General features: G+C 43.0%; 2 protein-coding genes across 4 annotated transcripts in view; one reads left to right on the top strand and one right to left on the bottom strand.

Moving 5' to 3' along the window:
* Positions 1 to 22,354, top strand: part of LOC119659258 (limbic system-associated membrane protein) — a 156,604-nt gene that overhangs the window by 58,626 nt on the left and 75,624 nt on the right. The gene's annotated exons all lie outside the window — the stretch shown is intronic.
* LOC119659260 overlaps positions 12,959 to 22,354 on the bottom strand; it is a 189,463-nt gene continuing 180,067 nt past the window's right edge. For both annotated transcript variants that reach the window (XR_005250331.1, XR_005250330.1), the window contains exon 8: positions 12,959 to 15,007. The gene's annotated coding sequence lies outside the window, so the exon portion shown is untranslated. The remainder of the gene's footprint in view (positions 15,008 to 22,354) is intronic.

Raw genomic sequence — 22,354 nt, 5'->3', positions numbered from 1 at the left:
TCTCCACAATGCTTTTCTGATTGTGAAGTTATTTTGTCCTTGTAGTTGGCAAAATTCTAGACAGTCTGTTCATCCATAAAAAGATATCGAGGCTCATAAGGATGCTTTAGCTTTGAGCCTTTGAAGTGCTCTGGATCAGCTTAGACTCATACCATAAGACACATAAGTCACATAACTTTCAGTAGGTACTGTATCTTCTCGGTCATCATCAATACATCTTGAATTCCAATACAATTTTCGCAAGGAAATGTCACATCTTTCACATCAATACAACGTGAAGAATCAACAGAAGATCCCATAAAAACCAGATAGGACCCGCAGGCCAAGTGTGTCAAGATACCTGAAGAAACTGAGAGCACATTATCATCTTATGACGATTGTCATAAAATTACAATTTTCCTCTGGTCGGCAACTTCCCATATACGCTCCTCGGCTCCTTTTGATTTTCGAAGGATAATTTCCGAAGAAGATACCCATCCCAGGGTTGGTGACTGAGAGACGTAGACGACAAGGAAGCTATTTTCTGATGTCAATTATGACATAATGTTCTCAAATGACGATGAGGATAATTTATGTCGTCTCTAGCGGAGAGGATCCCTTACGGGGTGTCTTGTCAAGCTTCCTGCTTTCCAGTGTATTGAAAAAGGTTGCGCTTCAATATACATCAATATACCCATATATGTGTGTTTACGGCACTGAACTTTTCTAATTTCCTCCTTTGATTGACATTATTTCCATTCTTGTTGAGAGGCAATGCTCCTGACGTACTACGCATCGAAGAGGCCACACTTCGAACTTCGAGACTTGGGAATGTTTATCAGCAAGGGCATGGTTAACCCTAGAACAATTTTATGGTTTCTGTACTTACGGGAAAAAGGGGGGTTGGAAAACTTTTGTCGTATCTGAAGCAATATTACTCCAGATCTGACGGGAAAGACTATAATAAATGCCAGAATTGATGTGCTTTCAATGGGTTATCAGCTTGGGAAATGTTTGAAACTTTTGAGTATGGAAAATATAAAAATCTTGTATGTGATGACAGGAAGAAACAGATGATTAAGGGAAGTATGTTGCTGGGGTTCGGGTATTGGAAAAGATTTCGCTTCCGGCGATTCTATGCTTTTTTAGGAGCACAAAGTAGTAAGGGACCACTCAACCTTTACAAATCTCAACACGTGGAGTTGTCTAGAATATTTCTAAAAAGATGAGGGACAGAAAGAAATTCCGCAGTTCTCTCATGCGCCGTCCACGGAAGACATGAGGGTGTGTACGAACGTAACTGACGCTAATATTATCGCTCCTAATTCGGTATCAAGATAACGAATCTTTCCCCCCTCTAAATACTAATTTAGGGTTAAACAATAATGTCCCCGTACACAGTATGTCGCACGCTAGTGATACTATCGCTATAATTACATGTCCTTAAGTACAGTGTCAATCACAATACCCTGTTCGATTCGCCGTCTAATAACACCTTCATTGTGCACGTCACATACCAATTTAAGACACGTACATGTTAATTGGTCTTTAGCAGGGCCCGCAACAACAAATATCCAGTCGACTATGCCTCCCCGCCCCCACATAGTTTCCTTTCGGTGAAATTCAGTGGCTAGTCTAGCCCATCGGCCATGGACATTAGGAGCGGTGGAGCTGAAAACGGATGCTCGCAGCGAAATTAATTACAAACAGTAATAGTGGAAGTAAAATGGGTAGAAATCCCAACAAAACAAACCAAAATCCGGACACAAAGCTAATATTGAATTTCAATGTTACAGAAATAGTGGAAGGGAAAGGGAGCTCCAACGCACAATATGGAGGTAATATGGACACAATTTCATGTTTGTCAACAGACGTGTTACGCCTAGACGGGGTTGGGGGAGGTCTTGAACAGAATAATCAAATTACTTTGGGAAAATATGAGAAAAATGCGTTATTAGACAAATAAACGCATAATGGAGTCTATGAATAGTTGCAACAAGTCACGACATTTATGTATTAGAAAGTTCGAGCCAATAAATGACTTGGGGTCGAGATTAATTGCATTCAGGGCGGGGATCGATTTGGGAATAGTCTGTGTAGACTGAATCAACTGAAGTCTGACTTGATGTTTGATTTTCCCGCTTTCTAGAAAAGGACTCACGAAGACCGTACTTTTTCTCAAATCCCAGCAGACCCTCCAACATGTTCAAGAAGTAAACATAAATCCGACAGAACCCCCACATCTGTTTCATCCCTTACCTGTCGTCGTAACTGAAATTCATTTGAGCCACCCGACTTGACTTCATCCGAAAGTGAAAACCTTCATTCCGCAAAGTTTTCGGTTTCAATACTGAAGTTGTGTCAACCAATTTTCTCCATTTCAAGCAAATAACTTTGTCAACAAATGAAAGGTTTCAATATCTTTCAGTTTGCCATTCATATCTAAACTGCTATCGATACCGTTTCCATGCAACTGCACCAAGATTGCTTGTCCTAGATACATGGAGATATGTTACAAGGAATCGATTTTCGCCTGCAAGAATATATTCCATTTTAATATCCCCGGTCAATTCAGGTCCTTTATGCTTCTTATCAGCTTTACATTATCTTTTATGCATTTTGCAACCGATTCATGTTTCATATGCAATTGCATCTATAGATTGCCATTGCATGTAGTCGGTTGTTATCTGGGTACACCCTGAAGGTGCCAATTGAACGGAAGATTTGTCAAGATAATGTTGGGAAAACAGAATCGATTGACAATTGTTTGGGAAAGGATATGTGGATAAAATGATTTTGCATATCAATTTTGCTAGTTGAGAGAGAGAGATGAGCAGCCGATATAGAGTTGAGGAATTGTGCTCTTTTTGAGGAACTCAGTTGAAGACATCGGTGTAATCTAATCGAAAATGTAGTACAGTGAACAGGTTGGATCATTGTATTTTAGGTGTTGAAAAGGTTTGGTTTTTTGCTCTGCCCGATGGGTGGAGGCGGTCACAGCCGAATATCCTTATAAAGTCGGCACTAACTCTTGCAATACAACTTGAATGTTACGATTGAGCTTCCAATCACTGTCTTTTAGTTGCTATGCTTTAGGCGCGCATTTGTTTTTTAACGACAAGTTGGCAACAGGTCGGCAACACGAATGTTGCTAAATTTAAAGTTGGTTTAAAAGAGGAAACTGCGATACCCCAAAAGTTCTAAAATATGAGAGAATATCACTTTTGATCCTGGAAAAGGTTCGTGTCTTGCCCATATCTGTTTTTGAAGTTCAACGATTAAAAGCTGCTACAGGAACAAGCTAATGCACACGCTGTCGGTTTTTCTAACCCCTGTCGGGATTTTTCCCAGAAATCTATTGCTTTTTTCCCGAAATTCTAAATATTTAGGGGTAAAGTTTCTATTTTTCGACTTAACCATTTTGTTTCCTACTTTACTCTATTCGCACCTACCACATACCAGCCATTTGTGTGGTGACCCAGTTACTTACCTTTTCGGTTAACCTGAGATCCAATCTAGCTCCTTCTTCGGAGCACACATACCCTAACTAAGTTACCTCTTTTCTCAAAAACTAACACTTGGCTGGTTGTATTTTAAGATTAGTTTCTGGAAACCGAACCAAACGGCAGTCTCTTAGAGTACAAATCTTGATAAAGGAAACTGAACCCCTGGTTTCCCCTATCCTCTTCATTTATCAAAACCTGATGATAGTCCTGTACCAAGTCTAACTTGAAAAATTACCCGGAATTATCAAGTTCACCGAAAATGTCATCTATCTTTAAGGGCTACGACATGGGAGTGACCTTAGTATTCAAGTCCCTAAAATTCACACAAGCCGGAAACTTCTTTCACCCCCTTTCAACTGTTTCTTCGGTATCAAGATAAATGGCGAATTGTATATGCATTCGGTTATATTATGTCGTTCTTTAGGAGTTTATTAAGCGACTTTCTTACGATAAATATGCCGTGTGCGATAATGAGGCTTGGTCGTTAGTGTCGCCCCTCGCAACAACAGAACGACAGAAGTCTTAACAGAGGTAAACGTCAACTTGTCCCCAATCATCATCATTGTGGAACTACAGCTCGACCCCGGGCTCTGGACGTCTGGATCTTTGGCCTCTAATTTTCTCGGTCACGGAAAACTTTGAGAGGAACTAAAGCACATTGTCCCTAACTGTGGCTATCGAGCTGCGCTGCACATAGAGTGTTTTGTAGCTAGCATTCGTCTGTGGTCGCTCCATCCACCTGAGTGCAACGGTCAAAATAAATTCTTCTAGGACGAAAGTCACTTGAAAAATGGCACTCAAGGTGGACGTAATGAATCTGTTTAACTGAAAATGTCATCTACAGATCTTATAGCGAATGAAACACAATATCGGCCCGATATGAATAGGCTATTCCGAGAATACACTGGAAAAGGATCGTATAGAGGGCCAATAACGGTAAGACCATACCGGAAAAGGCCATTTGGAAAAGAACCTATCCCCTGGTATTGTTGAATGGGTCGGCCAAAAAGGCAAGACCCCGGTTATAGCAAATACTTGCATTGCTTTAAGTTGGATAGGTCTGTCAGCTATTCTGTTATCGTTGTTGTAGGTTTTAGTTGTCCCACGACGTCCTGGCAGCATCACATAAGAGTGAAGTATCGTATCATCATTTGTTGAGATCATCCGTGTTGAAGTCCGTATGGTAATAGGAGGCATAAGGTGTTGTATCTAGAGGTACAGATCTTTTGCCATAGTTACCTTCTATTTCAGTGGTAAATTGTTTTTTCTTGTCTGTATCCCATGATGTATCGACGTCATTGTCGATCGGTTTGTAATAATTTCTAATTGTGTTAGACGCTTCCTTGATGGTGATATTTGTTACGGCGGCAATCTTAATAAATTTTTTATATTCTGTCCATTTAGGGCAGATTTCACATAAGATACATTTTTTAGTGCACCATTGCAATCTTCAGAAGAGCCACAGTTTTGGATGCATTACACATTTTAGCAATATGTCCTACGTGCTCACAGTTGTAGCACTGTCTTTCATTTCAAAGAGATGAAATATGTTTTCCTAATTATAACTGACCTCGGCAGCGATTCTCCCAGGAAGGTTAATTTTACAGCGCCCGTGGGATTTTGACCTCTTGTTTTCACTGTCAGTTCTTGTGAACCTGTGGACTTTGATTACTTTTATGTTGGACTCTGAGGCCTAAATGATTCTCTCTTCCGTCCATTTAACTGACATACCCTTAAGGATGCTATGGCGGCAGGTCGCACTAAACGGTATGAAGGGGTTGAGGCCACGTTCTTTGACCCGTGGATCCGTTATGAAATGGTTAACAGCTTGGGCCGTTTTTAAAAATACCGACACTCTCACGAAACTCTCACATTTGCTGTAGTTGAAGGCTTCTGCGTGCGTATATAGGTCTAACGAACCCATGCACTCCCTTTTGCCCTAATTTGTCTGGATTTGGTCCACTAAAACCGAATACTGTCTATATTTGGTGTTTTCATCGTACAAATTCATTTCCGGAGACTTTGCAGGCGTGTCTTTGATGATGGGGGTGGAAATTGGTTTATCCAAGTTTCCCATAGAAAAGGAAGCTTTGGCTCCCTCAGACATATTTTCAGCCTGATTGGTTATCTTGAGATTGAGTCGTTTTATCTTATTGTCATGCAGACTGTTCTTCAAGGAACCCTACAGAGGACGGTTACTACGCACTACCACAGACTCCATTCGGCAATCGAGGTGATGACTAAAGCACAAGATTGTGTAATTGAGAGTGCTATTCTGAATGCACTGCAACAACTGAGGACTCGGGCCGCTTGATACAGTAGAGGAAAAGTTGAGGAACGTCATGACTACGGACATATGAACCAGCAGTTTCGTTCAGGAGACGAGTTTCATAGATAAATTAGATACATGTGGGCCACGATAGTACCGATAGAAAAGAAGCTTCAGGAGCTTGGCTCAAAAAGTGAGGCGGGCAGCTAGCAAGGACGCGCCAATACAAACTAGAGAGCTCTCCCTGTGAAGTGATACAACAACATGGGAACGGGAGGATATGGGGTGGTTTCATTGAGTGTCAAGCCCACATCTAAGTGTCATCTAAAATAGTAGCCTCTTGTCTTCTTACGACTTCCACTTCCATCCATAAAAACAACAAAGATCCTCTATTCCGAATTGGGCTAGAAGAATTTAGATCATTAATTCTATTTATCATAGTCGGTTTTTCGGTCCTTAGTTGCAATTGAGAGATGCTGGCTATAAACTCCTCCATTTTTTCTCCGAAATTCGGCTCCTGGAGGATGTAAACGATGGCTGCATGGAAACAAGTACATCTAACGCTATTTTTTCAGCAAGAAGACATCCAATGCCCAAAGTTGGTCATAGCAACAGGTTTTCAAGAATATCATGTCCAGGAATGCTTTGATGACCCCACAAGGCCACGCGGACTTCTCGAGCTTCTTCCGGGGTATTCTCTTCTTTCTACTTTCAATACGGCGACCCCTAATCAGTCTCGCAGGAATTTAATCAAAACGAAAGTATGCGGATCCATTATAAGGACGCAAGCACACATCCCGTCCCCCCACATATATAAAAATTCGATTATTAATTACCGAAACTTCTACTAAGAAGGTCCACAACAAGGTTGTATAAATTACACCTCCATTAATTTTTCCCTGCTCGCTATCCCATCCTGGCCAAGGATATGGCTTGGCTTCGACTTATGTAAATTATTATTCATCGTTCGAAACAAATGCGTGCAACTTGGTCTCCTGTAAATATTTTTTTACCGTAATGCCTTTTATCCGGTGTTTGGTTGATGTCTCACCAGGTGTTTTTCAAAGTAAAAAGTTTCCCCCGGTACCTGTGCCAGGGAAGTTGAAGTTTTTTTAGTGGGTACTTACGAAAGTGAATGAGCGCTGAAGAAAGGAAAACAGAAAAAAATGATGGAGGGGGTGAGAAGCTATACAGGAGTTTGAATTTCGATTTTTTTCCTTTCTATCCTCTGGGTTTTTTTTTCGTATTGCGAGTTCGGTCCGCTAATAAATTCCAGAGGTTTCTTGTTTGTTGATGTGTTGCTTCGACGCCTTTTTGCACCGCCTGCGAGCGCCTTCTTCACCTGACACCTCCGTACCAGCCACCACTACATTAAAGTTATTTATTTCTTAATTTTTCTTAAATACTCCGTGTTTTCTACTAACAAATATTTGCTGAGAGTCAACACGAGATGAGTGCTTGCGTTTGAAATATTCCGGCTCTTTGAAGTATGTAAGGTGCTTTCTCAAATTGAGTGGCATCTGGATGTCGAGCGACGGAGGGTGGGGGAATGTTGAATGCTTGGCTCGTATCCTGCGTTGATGCCAGCCTTGATCCGATGCTGAGTGGCGTTGAAGGACGCTCTGTTTATATTTCTGCCTGCTCTATCTTTGCTTTTCCAATATATGGTCGCCGACAGTTATGCTAACATTTAAGCAAGGAGCGCGGCACTCATCATCCTTGATAAACTTTCTGATAAATGAGTTTTATGGATAAAGTGAATCTTTATGTATCAGCACTTGATGTTTTTCTTCTTTATCTGTGTACTTAATAAAATAGGAAACTTGCTGGGGAGGTGATGTGTAGGAGTGCTTCCATGCTGTCGCTTCACCCGGAACATGGGACTTAGCCCCGCGTAAGATGATGGAATGTTATGGATTCAACCTGGAGTAATTTGCATACTGGCTAGGGAGTCCAGAACTAGGATGCTGATGGGAGCAGAAAGGATAATTTATTAAGGTGGTGGCAGTAGAGCACAATGAGCTTATGAGCGGGTTCAAATCCGACAAGTCCTAAGAAGATGCTCCTCATACTTATCCCGGATTATCTGCATAATGGCCCAATCCAAATGAAAGGGAGGCACATGGGATGTAGAAGCAACAATGCAAGGGAGGACGAGATAATAAGGAGAGAGCCAAATAAGAGCCAGCTTGGAGAATGCCCATAATTCCATTTGTCTAAGAATGCTGCAGGTATAAGCAAGGACTTCACAGAGCAGAAATTAGAAAACGAAAACAACGACTTCTCCCAGGTTCAGTACCAAACTCACAACGTCAATCAGTCTGTTTCCTTTGACGGATTCGGTCGCCAGCACCTTCATCAAAGATTCTAAGCCATAACTAATGCTAAGTACTCTCGTAAAATGAAAGTAACAGCGTCATTCCCATCTTAAATCAATAAGACCATTTGTAACCAGCCTATGGACTGTTCTTTACTTTCAAATTTATTTATTGATATAATCCTTCGTCCAATTTGTACATTTCCACATTAAAAATTAAGAAATATTGCAAGGATCCTTCTGTTTTCCGTCGAACCTTTGGACCCTTCTCATACACTCCCGGCATTTAGCTCTTTGGTCATAAGGTGTACATACTTTATAAGAATCGCAATTTGTTCAACATCTGGAAGGACAACTTCTTTGGCTGCTGCTCACCCGACGCCAGAAAAAAAGGAGAGGAATCCATTTGTATCGTTGGCCCTAATAATTCTATCTAGGACTTGAATAATTTATTTTCTTGTTAGGACCAGATCAAATCCCAAAACTATATATAAAAGGATAAATTGAATTTAATACGAAGGAAAAAAGTGGAAAAACCAATCGCATTTGATTGCTCCCAGTATATTATGTAAGTAATGGGCATCATGAAAAGTTTGTTCATATGCAGCCTGACGTCGGGGGAGGCAGGTGGTGGATGTTTTTTTTAGGTTTTCATTCAGGATATTGCCCGAGTGGAAATAATTTTAATAAGAAATATGATTGGAAGAAAAAAACGGAGGAAGAGATGACCCTGTATCATAAATAACCGCTGCGTCAATCTACTCTGATATTGGGGAGCCGAACAAGTAAAGTGATTATGAGATATCCTCGTGTTAAATATTCAGCCCCTCACCATTCCGGTCTATCTTGCCTTCTTGGAAACAGTAAGAGGATTACTTGAGAGTTCAATTGGCTGTTTTTCATGAATAAAACTGGACGGACGTGATGATACTATGACTAAAATTTATGATTTATGTCGTTTTTTCCTCCCAACCGCTTTCAGACAGGATTATGGGATTAACTTTGGAGTTATGGTTTGCTGGCTAATGAGTTATATACCTGACGACTCCTTCTTCCTCTTAGTGGTTTAGTGAAAAAATTTGTATGTCTAATAACCCCTTGATATTTTGAAGGTTTTTCATAAAATAGAGTCTCATTGAAACGCATTTACCGTTCATTGGTCCGCCTATGGAAAGGCGTATAATACCACAGACCAGACTTGCCTTTAACTAACACTTCGCGCGCCCATCGAATAAGTTTTCAACTTACCTTGAATGCGGCCTTCCATGTATTGATTACATTCTAGTTTACCTGGCATACCACATTTCCCTCCCTCGGTCAGAGCCCTTAAGTGAACTGTCCGGCTTAAAACTTTGCAGATATCTACGGTATTCGCTACGCCTTTGTGGAACGTCAGAACTATTGCGGGTGTGTATGGAGTTCGTACCTACTAAAAAAACCCTTTTTTTTTTGCCTCAAGGTCTGCCCCTATGGGACCACAATTTACTTCGCGAGATGGCTTGATCTCAGATCAACAACTCTTTCAAGTTTTCCTCTCCTTGCCTTACAACTGCAAACCAGTACTATTTCGACATTTCCCTATTTTCCAGGCTCTCTCTAGCGTTCATCTCTTGTGCTACTTTCAGATTTTCTTATTAGACCAAAAAGTTATATGTTTTGCCTGGAACGGACTTGAAAGGACTTTCAAGCTTGATTTATGAATTTATTCGAGTCCATACTCTTGGATTTCTTTAGATCCAATGGGAAGTTCCCTTGAATTGGTGAGTTCTGGATTTTCCTTCACCGTTTTGAGAATGTCGTCATATTACTCGTTTGGAGTTAACGATCCGCTTCTCGTGTCTCGCGCCTATTCTTCCTTTCTTAGATGTCATTTATCTCCCAGCTTCCATCTTCTCTCTCAACTGAAGTGCCATTCACACTACTTTTGAAATTGTGGAGTCGCGTTGCCTATAAGTGCGCTCAGTCGCCGATGCACCGATTCAATGTGTTTCCTTATAAGCTCGAGTTTCAGAGCGTCATCCATCACGATGTAATTGTATTGCGAATCAACAGTTACTCTGTCTTACGTTGTGACGGAGACTGCACTACACTTGGCAAGTCAATCGACGGGAGTGCCTTGATAATTGCGAAGTTTCCTATCCCTGCCGAAGTTATCTTTTCCACCTTCAGTCATCGTACGAGTCTTTCCGCCAAATATATGCCATTTTATCATATCCTATCCATATTTTCATTTCTCTGTACGAAAATGTCTTCGACAGAATATCAGAAGTTTTAACCGTTTTGTTCCCCACTGCTCCTTTCATCCTCTGTGCCGACTTTAACCTTTCTATTCTTCCCTGGCATATTACTCTCAGCCTTCCTTTCCTCCCCAATAATTCCACCCACTCTTACTTTCCTCCAATTCAACTTTTCCAGAAATCACATAAATCGCACTCTTGAACTTGTCCTCTCTAACTTTCCTGTGCGCTATCTTTCCCATCCTCTCATGCTCCCTCTTATGTTGCTCTTAACGCCCAGCATCCTATTTTCGAGTTTGATACTTAGATCACTCGGCTCCACTCTCCTGTCGCCCGTAAACCTTCCAAGTTTAACTTTCATAAGGCAAACTTCGAAGCTCTGAACTCAGCCTTGGTGACAATCAATGGGCCTCTCCACTCCTCTCTCCATTAACGTGTGATCAAGCACGCAGCATCTTCTATACCATTCTATCAGATCATCTTCCCTGTTATGTCCCCTCCCCTTCTAAGTCCCTGCCCTCTTACTCCGTTTGGTTCCCAACTAAAGTTCACAAAAAACTTCGTCAAGAACTCACTGCTAGGAAGAAGTTTCTGTTCTCTGAAGCCGATACTGACTTCATTTTCTTCAAAACTTTTTATTCCTTAATATTTAAGTCCAGAAAGGAGCACCTGGCCAGTATTGAAGACTCAACGCTCCAGGCGCGAAGACCTTAAACCATTTTGGTCCCATAATCCCGCCCAGTTATCTAATTCTTCCATTAAGTTATCTGACTCCTCTATTAACTCCCCCAACTATCTTGTGATTTTATTGCCCCTCGGTCAGCCGCTCTGAAAGACATATATATTTGAAATTACGTTTAAGAATGATTCAAATTACCCGCATGCTCCCTTCTTGCAGACCGCGAATCTGTTCCCGGTACACCCAAGGTTCCTGCGTTAGCAATGTTTCAATGGATCAATTTCAATCCTAGGAACTTGTGCTTACAATTACTGCCAATGCAGCTTTTGCATGGTGGAGGTCCATAGGGTTATCTTAGCGCTGGTCATTAGCTCCTTTAATATTTGGGGCTCTTGCTCCCTGTCAGAGTATCAGCCTCCTCCGAAATGGCGCTTTCCTACACATCGCTGTCTACCCTAAGCCCTAGAAGGACTAGGTCTAGGTCGTCCAGGTTCTGTTCTTCATTGGACAGCAGGTCTACTTCCCTGGCCGATCGAGTCCTTTCCGCCTCTTTAGCCTCCGAGATTCTTCCGGGGACCTCGGTAAGTTTTCCACTCGATGTCTCCTCCGAAGTGTTTTTTCTCGTCTTTTTCCTGTGCGTGTGCACAGGAATGTTGTCAAAACGATAGTTGATATGGCATGTTTGGATGTTTGATTGCCTCCAGGGATCGGTCATCCTAGTCGATCGTGAGGAGTCTACCCTTGCCCTCCATATTCGTTCTAAAGACTCTTCATAATGGCGTATGGAAATCCTCATTCTGAGCAATTAGGGGAACCATGAGATATTCCGTGTGGAGTCGGTACGGGAGGTTTCTCGAATGCACACAATGTAGCCGAGTCGGTTTCGCTAATGTATTCCAAGTGCAAGTACTGTCGATGGCTAGGCGTGATCTCCAATCCCAAGCGTAACATAGCCATTCTGATTGACAGTCAAGCGGCCATTAAGACCTTGTACTCCGTGGCGACATCCTCCAGGCTGGTGGGGTAATGCAGGAACGCGCTGAACAGTTTTGTTGCCACGCCCAAAGTCACCTTCCTCTGAGTTTCCGGTCATAGGAACCAGCGGGCTGACGGACTGACCAAGCGAGGCTCTAATCAGCGCAGTCCATCGGGGGGCACAGTCCGTTGGCGACTATTAGAGGTGGAATCTACTTGCACTAGTTAGCAGCCACGGGCTTCAAGTGATGAAGACATATCATCTGCGCCGGGTCAGTGAGGATTTGACCATTTGGCCTGCCTATAACAAGATCCGATTGCAAGAGCTCTTGCTCCAGATGCTTGCAAATGCATACATGAATTCAACGTTCTGCATGGAGGACTGACCTGGAAAACACAATGTCGCAGATTCAGCATATCCCAAAATTCGCATTGCCGAAACTGCAGAGAAGAGGAAGAAATTCCCAGACACCTCTTTCGTGATTGCCTAGCTCTAGCTAAAGCCGGGCTACGGACGCTAGAGCATTCTTTCAGGACCTCTACCTTCCTTGCTTTTACCACAGCATTGACGGTCTTAGGAGTTTGTAGGATTGGGCCCCTCGTACCTACTTACCTACATCCTTCAGGATCACTAGATTTGCCCCTGATTTGATTGGGAACATTTCGACACCCGTAATTATCTTGCCTGCAAGTTCCCCGGAAGTAGTAGTTCCAGCGGCACTTAAGAGGAGCATTTCAAGTTTCTGCCACTGGTCAGGAAACATTGGCAATTTTTGCTTCACGAGCTTCCACAATGTTTTTTCCAGCTCCAAAGGATACATGTTCGGAGCGGAACCCTTCAACACCTTTAGCGGACGTAAATCCAGGAAAACAGTATCGTCGTTGGTCCCTTATGAAAGCACAATTAAACTAGCAGGAGTCAATTTGGAGACTAACCTACAGGAAGGTCCCCTAGAGGAGTTGAAGAAGTACAAAATGGAGGAGAGAAAACATCGATTTTATGAAGATTCGAATTTTATTCTTACTAACAACTGACATTTGTAATTAATTGTAATTTACGGTAATAAAGGAATCGACAGGAATTTGTGATGTAATTAATGCATTCTCCGGCCAGGAATACTTTATGTCTCCTTCAGGAATCGGTAGTAGGAGGAATCCCGTGAAAAAAACGCGTTCAACTGCCAGAGTCAATGGACTACGATTTACTTCCCAACTTGAGTTGTGCCTGATATGCAGCGTCTCCACTAAAGCAGCCACTTAACGATGATCCCAGAGAAACCTTCAAGTTAGCACAATCACGGCTGCAGATCCGTCATCCAATCACTTCGTCCTCTCCTGCAGTGTGGCAACGCAACTGGCTTCCATTGGCTCTTCCACTTCAATGTCTTGCGCTTAACTTCATCTTGCATTTTCCATCCTTTTTATTGAACCTTTCTAACTCCATTTCTTCTCATTTATTCACAGGACGACATCCGTGCTTCCTCCGAACATCAACTGCAGCTTCGAAAAGGAGATCGGGTCAAGGAAACTTTCGGATCCAAATCGCCGAAATTGCTGCTGGGTACTCTCTGCCGGGCGACGATATCAGTGCATCTCCCAAGACCTCTGCGACCATAACTCCTGCTAATCTCGTAACCCAACTGAACGCGATCCTCCACACCATCCAAGTCCATCTGCAGTTTCTCCGCCGGAATCTGATGTTCTTCCGCGAGCATTGTTGTCATCCTTTGCAAGAAACGAAATTGTCCGGATACATGAGGCGCACTTTTATAACTAATTTTGTTTTATGTCCTTTTTATTTTTTGTATTTTGATGAATTTCCGTTTAATAAAGCGAAATCCATCCACCCACGTTCGATGTTTATTTTTTCCGCCAACTGTCAAATCCCTCAATAGGCGCAAGTTGCCGCACAGCCGTTGTCGTTTGAGTCCGCAGTTAAATTTTTCCCAGGACCGTCCGATCGCCGACAAACTTCAATTTGTTCGACCAAAATACTAGGCCCCCAGAACACGGAGCAAGCAAAGATGATCAGTACAAATGTTTTTGTTTATGTCTACGCCATTTTTGTTTACAAGTTTCACCTCCACAGGCTCTCAAGCTAATAAATTTCGAATTTCGATAAACCAAACTGGACTAGATCGACTATTACATTTCCATCGGTTCGATCACCCCAAACAAATGTCAAACGAAAAGTTTTTAATTAATTTCGCGACGAATCCATGCCTTTTGATGCTTGGAAAAATCGTGACAGATCGAATCGGATTTTATTTTAATGTCACGCGAGTCATTTTTGCATTTGCGACACTTCAAATCTATTTTATTCGATATTCAAAAAAAATCGGTTAATCTAGTACAATCGGTAGTCGATCGGCTAGTTTGAGTCTCGGATAGATGGCATATAGATTGAGAAACACTGCTCAGGATCTGCACACATATTGAGAACCACTGGTAGGCAATTTTGCTTGCTGCGGATTCTGGGGGCCGAGTATTTTGGTCGAATAAATTGGAATTTTGCCGGCGACGCTTTTAGGAAAATTTGCTCGGAATGTGACGGAGTCGAAATTTGAATTTGAATTGTTTTGAAGGCCCACGGGGTCGGATTTTCGTTCTGTTTGAATTGAAAGGGAGCCAGCGAGAGCAGTTTGGTGGTTGATGGTTGGAAGAAAAACACAAGCATTTTCGTGGAAATAATTAATTCACTTTATTTAACGGAAATTCATCAAAATACAAAGAAAATTAACACAACAAATTGGTAAAAGTGGACACATTTCTGGGCAGTTTCGGCTCCTGCAAAGGACAATGCTCGTCGAAGATCAGCAGATTTTGATGGAGAAACTGCAGATGGGATCGATGTTGGGGATCGTCCAGTTGGGTTGCGGGATCAGCAGGAATCGCGGTCTCACAGGTTCTGGGAGCAGCGCTAATATCGTCGTCGCCCGGCACAAAGTCTCTGCAGCGATTCCGTTGAGCTGGTTCTGGTAGCCCCTCGGCCGTTGTTTCCTTTTTAGGTTGTAGCTGTTTTTCGGAGGAGGCACGGATGTCGTCCTATAAATAAATGAGAGAAAATGGTTAGAAAGTTTGAATAAAGAGGATTAATTATTAGAAAAAGGAAAATAACGATTAAGAGCAAGGTTTTCAGTGGAATACTTAGGAATGGGCAGAGTTGGGACATAAATCAAGGCAACCTCTATCTAGGAACGCATTCCAGGGAAATGGCATTTTTGCAGATTGGACCCCGTCATTACTGTGACCTTAAAATTACTTCACCACAATTTCAACAATCGCAGGGTGTGAAAGTCGGGAGTATCCGTTGGGATCAATCTCTTGAGAAGTCCGTGTTTCGGGGATTTTATAAATTTCCAGACTTTTGTCCACGTCTATCTTTGAAACAATGTGGTTATTTAGGACGCTACCATTAATTCCGCTGCCTCTGCTTCCTTCAGGTGCCCTCCAAGACATGTTGCCAGGTTCCTTCTGGGTTTCCCGGTGTCTAATTTTCTGTAATCTGTTCAGGGAATTTCGTACATCCTGGATTTGACTTCTAACGTAAATGGACAGTTCCGGCCTCGGCAAAGAACGCTCCACGAGGAACAGAAATTACAAGATGGGTTCGATGTTGAGGGTCATCCAGTTGAGTTTCGGGATCAGCAGGAATCGTGTTCCCAGTAGTCCTGAGGGCTGCACTGATATCGCCCGGCAGAGCAACAATTTCGGTGAGTTGATCTGGAAGCTGCATGGGCATCTCTCCTTTTTGAGGTTTACATTGTTGCTTGGTTGAAGCGCGGATGTCGTCGTCGATAAATACAGGAAAATGCAATATTACAATCGAGCGGAAGCCATTCAGGAAGAAGGGCAGTATTGTTACAGGGAAAGAGAGAACTGTGGGATGAATCAAGGTTGATGCTATCTAGGAACACATCTTTTTTTTTTGGGGTAGGGTAGGGCAATGCATTTACGCACAGAGTGTTGGACTCCCGGTTCGGTACGTCGTCGGACTACCAACTAAACACCCCCCATCGTCAGAGAGCTAGCCTGGAACCGTTTGTCACATTACCTCGGGCTAGTCCCCGAACTCTCCCGCCTTGCTGAACCTTCAAATTAGGGGTTTCCGAGGAAACGGGAGGGGAGAGGAGAAAGGAAATTGTTAGTGCAAGGAACCTTCTGCCATCCAGTTCTTCCACCGATCGAGCTCTATCTTCTTAGCAACGAAAATGACCCGCACGTAATGTGCAACACGTGTGACACTCCTTCCGGAACTTTGCGATTTCCACCTCTTGTTTCGATGCCTTCCTGGTCCTAGAGGCTCCGCAGGCCGTTGTTATCAGGTTCATAACTGAATTTACGATAGTGTCGACTGCAACGCCACCAGCGCGGCCCCACCTGTTCCAAGAGTCTCGACAAACCTCCCGGTGTTCACTTTCGCAACGCGTTGGGGTGACGCACATCGAGAGTTTGTGTCCACCACTTCGAAGGCAATGTAGCTAGCGAAGCTAGCCCAGAAGTCTTCCAGAAATCGCAACCCGTTCACCAGCGACACCAGTGATTTCGACGCGAAGGTTACGTCTGGTATGCTTCGTTTGCAGCCGGGGCGCCGGAACGTTGGGGTGGATTCGGTGTTTAGAATTACCAGTCCTGCTTAAGCCGCCATTTCCAAAATTCGTTTCCCTCTGGAGTCTGTGTGAGGCATGACCGATTCAAGTGCTCTGGCATCAGCTTAGCCCCCGACCAGCATCCATCCAAAGCATCCAAAGCATCAAGCCTACGTCGAAAGTCCGACATCGTCTCATGCGGCATAAGATAGACACTGAAAAACGTTATCCCTAAACATCGAATGCAGACAAAGTTGTCCCCTCGGCCTTGGGTAAGAATCCTAAGGAGGATGCCGTCCCGGTAGCGGTACCTAATATGGCAAGGTACATGACACTCGGTCCTTGTTTTGATATTGCTCACTAATGAGTACTAATCAGCTTTGGTTTCCGCAGCGAACTGCGCTAGCAAGTCATGAGCGGTTGCACTCCGGTGCATATTAGGATGCGAATCATGTTGACGGCGTTCTAGCTCTTTCCAATTCTGCTCTGAAAACTGGACACCGCCCCGAGCATGCAGCGTGCGCAACGTTCTAATCAGACGCGCCACGGTCCCTGCATAGGACGCAGCTTTCCACTTCATTGCAGATGTTCGCACACCTTGTTGGACGAGCAGAGTATATTCAGTCTCTCAAGGCATTCCCATACCAGTTTAGAGTTCCCCGGGTTGGATTTAAGTGCCTTGATCGCTGCTTGGCTATCGGTGAGAATAGCAATGTCCTGCCGGCTGTAGTTCCTTTGGAGATTAAAGGAGGCACATCTGTCTATAACGTATATTTCCGCCTGAAATATGCTAGTATACCTGCCCATTGGCTCCAAGCACATTTTCCTTGGACCAATAACACCGACACCCGCTCCCTCTGCTGTGAGGGATCCGTCAGTATACCAAGTGATCAGTTGCCTTGTTACTTCAACGTGTTTCAAACTTCTTATCAAAGTGAAACCTCGTTGTCATGTTATCCCTTGGTATCAGTAATTCGGGATAATGGCTAGAAAGAATAGCAATCTTCCTTCGGTTCGTTCATAGCTAAGTATTTTGTTACATTTATAAGGGTCGGGTAGACGCCGAAACAACCGCAGGTAACATAGGTCCTGGCAATGAAACGTCGACAAATGATCAACTAACTGAAGAACGTTATCATTGATACGACCAAAGCCAAAAAAAGCCAGAAGGATTGGTTCGACGATGAATGTAAGCTAGCAATGGAAGGATAGAGTGCTTCATTTTAGGTAAATAAACAACATATCACACTTTCTTATTGAGGGAAGCAATGGAAAACCTGTTTGGATAGGGACAGAGTTCGATACCACGATTGAATTGATAAGATCGAATAGGCTGACTCTGACCAAACGCAGCAGGATCACTTTCGAGCCCTCTTTTGAACTTGGCTCTGGAAAAAGTGATCAGTGATGCTGATCTAAATGCGGGAGGTACCATTCTCTTCATCTAGTCAACTACTGCTCTATGTTGATAATATTGACACTATGGGGACAAGCCGGGATGTGTAAACAGCCCTTTTCCAGACCGAGCATGATAATGATAAGAGACTACAACTTTGCAATGGCTGATAAGTTCTGGTATTTAGGTTCAAAAATCATAACCGACAACAGCTACAGCAACGAAATCCGAGCACGGTTTTTGGCAGTCAGCAGAGTCTATTTAAGCTCTGCTCCTCTGGAATAGGGGAGGATGATTCAGCCTGGAAAGTCTATAAGGGCAAAACGTATAGAAGAGAAGAAGGCGAGGTAAGCCCGGCTTCAGATGGAGCGATAGCGTAGGGCGGGACACTAGGCAGCTTTTAGGATCTGTCGAACTGATGGACCTCAGGGCAAAACCGGGACGTCTGTAGTTCGTTACTAAGGCCGACCTAGACCGGATATCGGTTGCTGCAAAACTTCTGATTAATTTTTTTATTTATTTAAGAGGACAATGATGGGAGAGCCCAGTAAAATATTGCCTCCGGAAGAAAAAAGAAGTAGAATGCTTAGCCTATCCTTAAAACTGGAGCAGGATGAAGAGCTTAACCGACCAAGTAGTGATAAAATAAAAACAGTAAACCGACCCGCCAGAAAGTTTAAAGAGAATGAACATATCGAGGAAGGAGTCTGTGTAGTTTTAGGTAAGAAAGATTAAAAGATCCGTAGCAGTGGAGCGATGTTTCCTTTTAACTATAAGATGATCAGTAAGAGATTAGAAACAAGAGGAGTGGAAGGAAATAGGACTGTAATTCCCGGCGAGTATATGAGTACCACTTTTGTGTATAGGAATAATTAGCATAAGAGGGAAATGGATGCCGCAATAGCCGCAGTCAACAGAGGACCTGGAGATGAAGCATCAACAAATGATCTTCACAATCACCTGAAGAACGTTATTATTGATACGGCCACAAACACACTTGGCCCCAGCCGCAAAAGGAGTCGGAACGGCTGGTTTAACGATGAATGTAAGCTAGCAACGGAACGGAAGAATGCTGCATACCGAGCAATATTGCATTCTCAAAGAACACGGGCACGCGCAGAGACTTATCACGAACTCCGTCGAGCGGAGAAGCGGCTTCACAGACGAAAAAAAGCCTCGGAGAAACAACAAGTCTTTGAACTAGAAAAGTACAGGGAGTAACCGCACCAGGCGCGGAAGTTTTACCAAAAAGTCAGCAGGATGAAGCCTTATAAACCTCGATGCTCATTCTGCCGAGACAAAGAGGGAAATCTGATATCCGACAGAATAGGCATATTGGAGCGATAGGTTGAGTACTTTGATGAATTACTGAGCAACAGATTATCTGTCTCATACATAAAAAGGGAAATATCACACAGTGCAGCAATTTTAGAGGTATCACGTTGCTGAGTACCATCTATAAGATATTCTTCGCTACCTTGCTAGGCCGGATAGCCCCATACGCCCAGAACATCATTGGCCCATACCAAAGAGGCTTCACTCCAGGTAAATGAGCAACAGATCAGATTTTCTTTCTGCGGTAAGCGATGGAAAAACTGTTGGAAAATGGACACCAGTTGCACCATCTATTCATCGACTTTAAAGCCGCCTATGCTAGCATAGCGAAGGTAAAACTGTACACGAGAGAATTCAGTATCCCGACGAAATTGAAAGACTGACTAGGCTGACCCTGACAAATGTGCGAGGCCAGATAAAAGCAGCAGGATCCCTCTCAAGACCATTCAACATCAACAACGGTCTACGACAAGGGGATGCCCTATCATGCGTCCTCTTTAACCTGGCCCTCGAGAAAGTGATCCGTGATGCTGAGGTAAATGCAAGAGGAAAGCAAAGATCTGCGTATACAAATCAATAATAAGATCGGTGGTATGCTAACACAAACTTCCAAAAAACTGGTCAACATTTGCGAGAGAAGGCGCCTAAGGAGAATAATCAGAGCTCAACAAGATGATAACCGATGGTGAATCCGATATAACCATGAGTGATGTCAAATATTTGCCGGCCCTGAAGCCTCCAAAATGATAAGACCTCAGAACGACAATAGACTGGCCACGTTTAACGTATAAATGACACTCTGATACCTAAAGTAGTATTTGAAAGGAAAACAGAAAGAGGAGATAATCGGTGGGAGAACTCCGCAAGTGCTGGGCAGATTCGACGAAGTCAACCCACAACCACGTATCATTCTTCGGATTTTAAAATTAGACGATCCGACCGTAAAAACAACCTGAAGGTCAGGACGAAGGCTTAGGCCTCCATATAAAATAACATGGAGACTCGACGATCGTGAATGGTAATAGCTCTATCCTTCCCATCAGAAGGGGAAAAGAAATTGCTTGAAATATGCATAGTTCAAATACACCGATAAACCATTCAAGGCTGATCTTGACAGTTTAAGGGTTTTGCTGGGCATGGCATCTAAATCGGCAGTTTTGTTATTCCCGATTAACCTTTAGATCTTCATTAGTTCCTTCTCAGTCATTGCAAGTATAGGGAATATAAACTGCTCCTTTTCTGCAGAAAAAGAACGTCGCTATCACCTTGGGAAGAGATCCTGGACAGGTTAGCTAGCTAGTGGTGCTCTTCTTCTTAACTTATTGTCAACAACACTGCTAACGACTCAGATTTGTCTTTATATAAAGTTCTTAAGGTATTCCCTCCAGGTTTGCTGATGGGTTTGGCCTGATTAAGCCTATTCCAAAGATTCCTATAAGAAGACTGACTATTGATGAAATGGAAACTCAATCTGGGCAAAACAGGAGGATTTGCCCCTCCCGCTTGCTAAAAGGATAGTCATGCTGAAAAGTTTGTAATCGCAACTCCGTGATATCGCTTTCCACCAATAGTTTCACAATCTATTCGTCACCGTCAACCTTCAACGCCACCTCTGCGGAACCATTCTTTCCACAAAAACACCCAGTTTTAATCTGAACCAAAGTAACCTGTTAATTGTTGTGCGGACATGGGTATGATGGCCGTTATTCAGCCTTGGAGTATTTACCTACTGCACCACAGCCAGCAAGCTTAAGTGAGTACAGTGTTTCCCATTGCCACCATATGGAGGAACTTCTCGGCTACTTGGTTTTGGTCCGGCTGCCTTGTCTTCCTCGTCGGCACTTCAGAGAACCTCAATGGGAGAAAGTACAAAATTGATACAGGTCTTTTCTGGCCAGCGGATAAAATCGACAAAATAGCAGGGTCCTCTCCTCCATGCCTTGAGAAACACAGTGCCTGATATTAGAGCCTTCATGCGTGGGTCTTAGAGTATTTCTGTACCAATCTTAGCTATCAGACTCTTGGATCTGACACTTTTTCATGTAATATAATGAATTAAGATGTGCCATTGGAGCTGGGAGGGGTACCAGTTGGCAGTTCTAGACACTACTTATTACTTCTTGTTCAGCGTATCTCATAATTCTATATTTCCTCCCCAAGCGCAAATGGATGACTCCGTGTTTACCAGGAATTATCTCTATTCCACTCATTTGAAGTCATTATGTAGACCTCCCTAATCTAGAGCACGCGAAATAAAGTAATGCCCACAGAGATTTCGATAGACAAATAGCTTTCCCAGGCCTCCTACGATATCAAATATTACAAACCAATAATTCGAAGCCAACATGTGTAGGCATAGAATATCCAGGAGAATGAGGAGGAAGTGGAGGGGGGGGGGGTGACTTAGTAATTTAGTAACAAGACAGTAAAATCACAGCTACTAAATATTCTCATTCAGTTTTGATAACCAGGGAGGGAACTTTTAGCTATTCCACCGACTCCCTCTGAAATTCCGGCTCCCAATAATGTGTTGGTCTAACCACAGAAGACAGGATACGCTCTCAGCCCCTTCATTTCTAAACCTTTGCATTTAATATGACGTTATTATAATAGAACTAATGAGGTAAGAAACATTTAATTGGGAAGAAATTTCGATTGCTCCCCCGCAGATTTCGAACGTTCACATACCTATAACGTTGGTATCAACACAAATAGAATCTGAAGAGAGAGGATTTGCTTTTGCGGTCCTTGAACGTAAAATGGTAATGAAATGCTTCTTTCTCTGAGACGGTTTTATATTATATTTCCATGGTGATACCGTTTTGCCATTAACATGGCAAGATGGAAGCTCCCCCACTTGGGTGTTAAGAATTTATGGAAAATTTTGATGGAAGAGAGAACAATGATTCAAAAGTGAAATGTAATTTTCAAAATTGAAGGGTCTCCTGCTATCTTGCATCTTCTATTGCATTTGCAGTCTCTGTTAAGGAGTCCTTTGTTATCAAAGGGTGATATCATTAGCGCACGATGGGCCCAGTCGAGTCTACCTTTTCAACTCCTCTTTAGGGAATC

Source organism: Hermetia illucens, chromosome 6, assembly GCF_905115235.1.
Source record: "Hermetia illucens chromosome 6, iHerIll2.2.curated.20191125, whole genome shotgun sequence".
In the NCBI taxonomy this organism is placed as follows: domain Eukaryota; kingdom Metazoa; phylum Arthropoda; class Insecta; order Diptera; family Stratiomyidae; genus Hermetia; species Hermetia illucens.
Note: the sequence above shows the minus strand (reverse complement) of the source record. Positions and strands in the feature narration are given on the sequence as shown.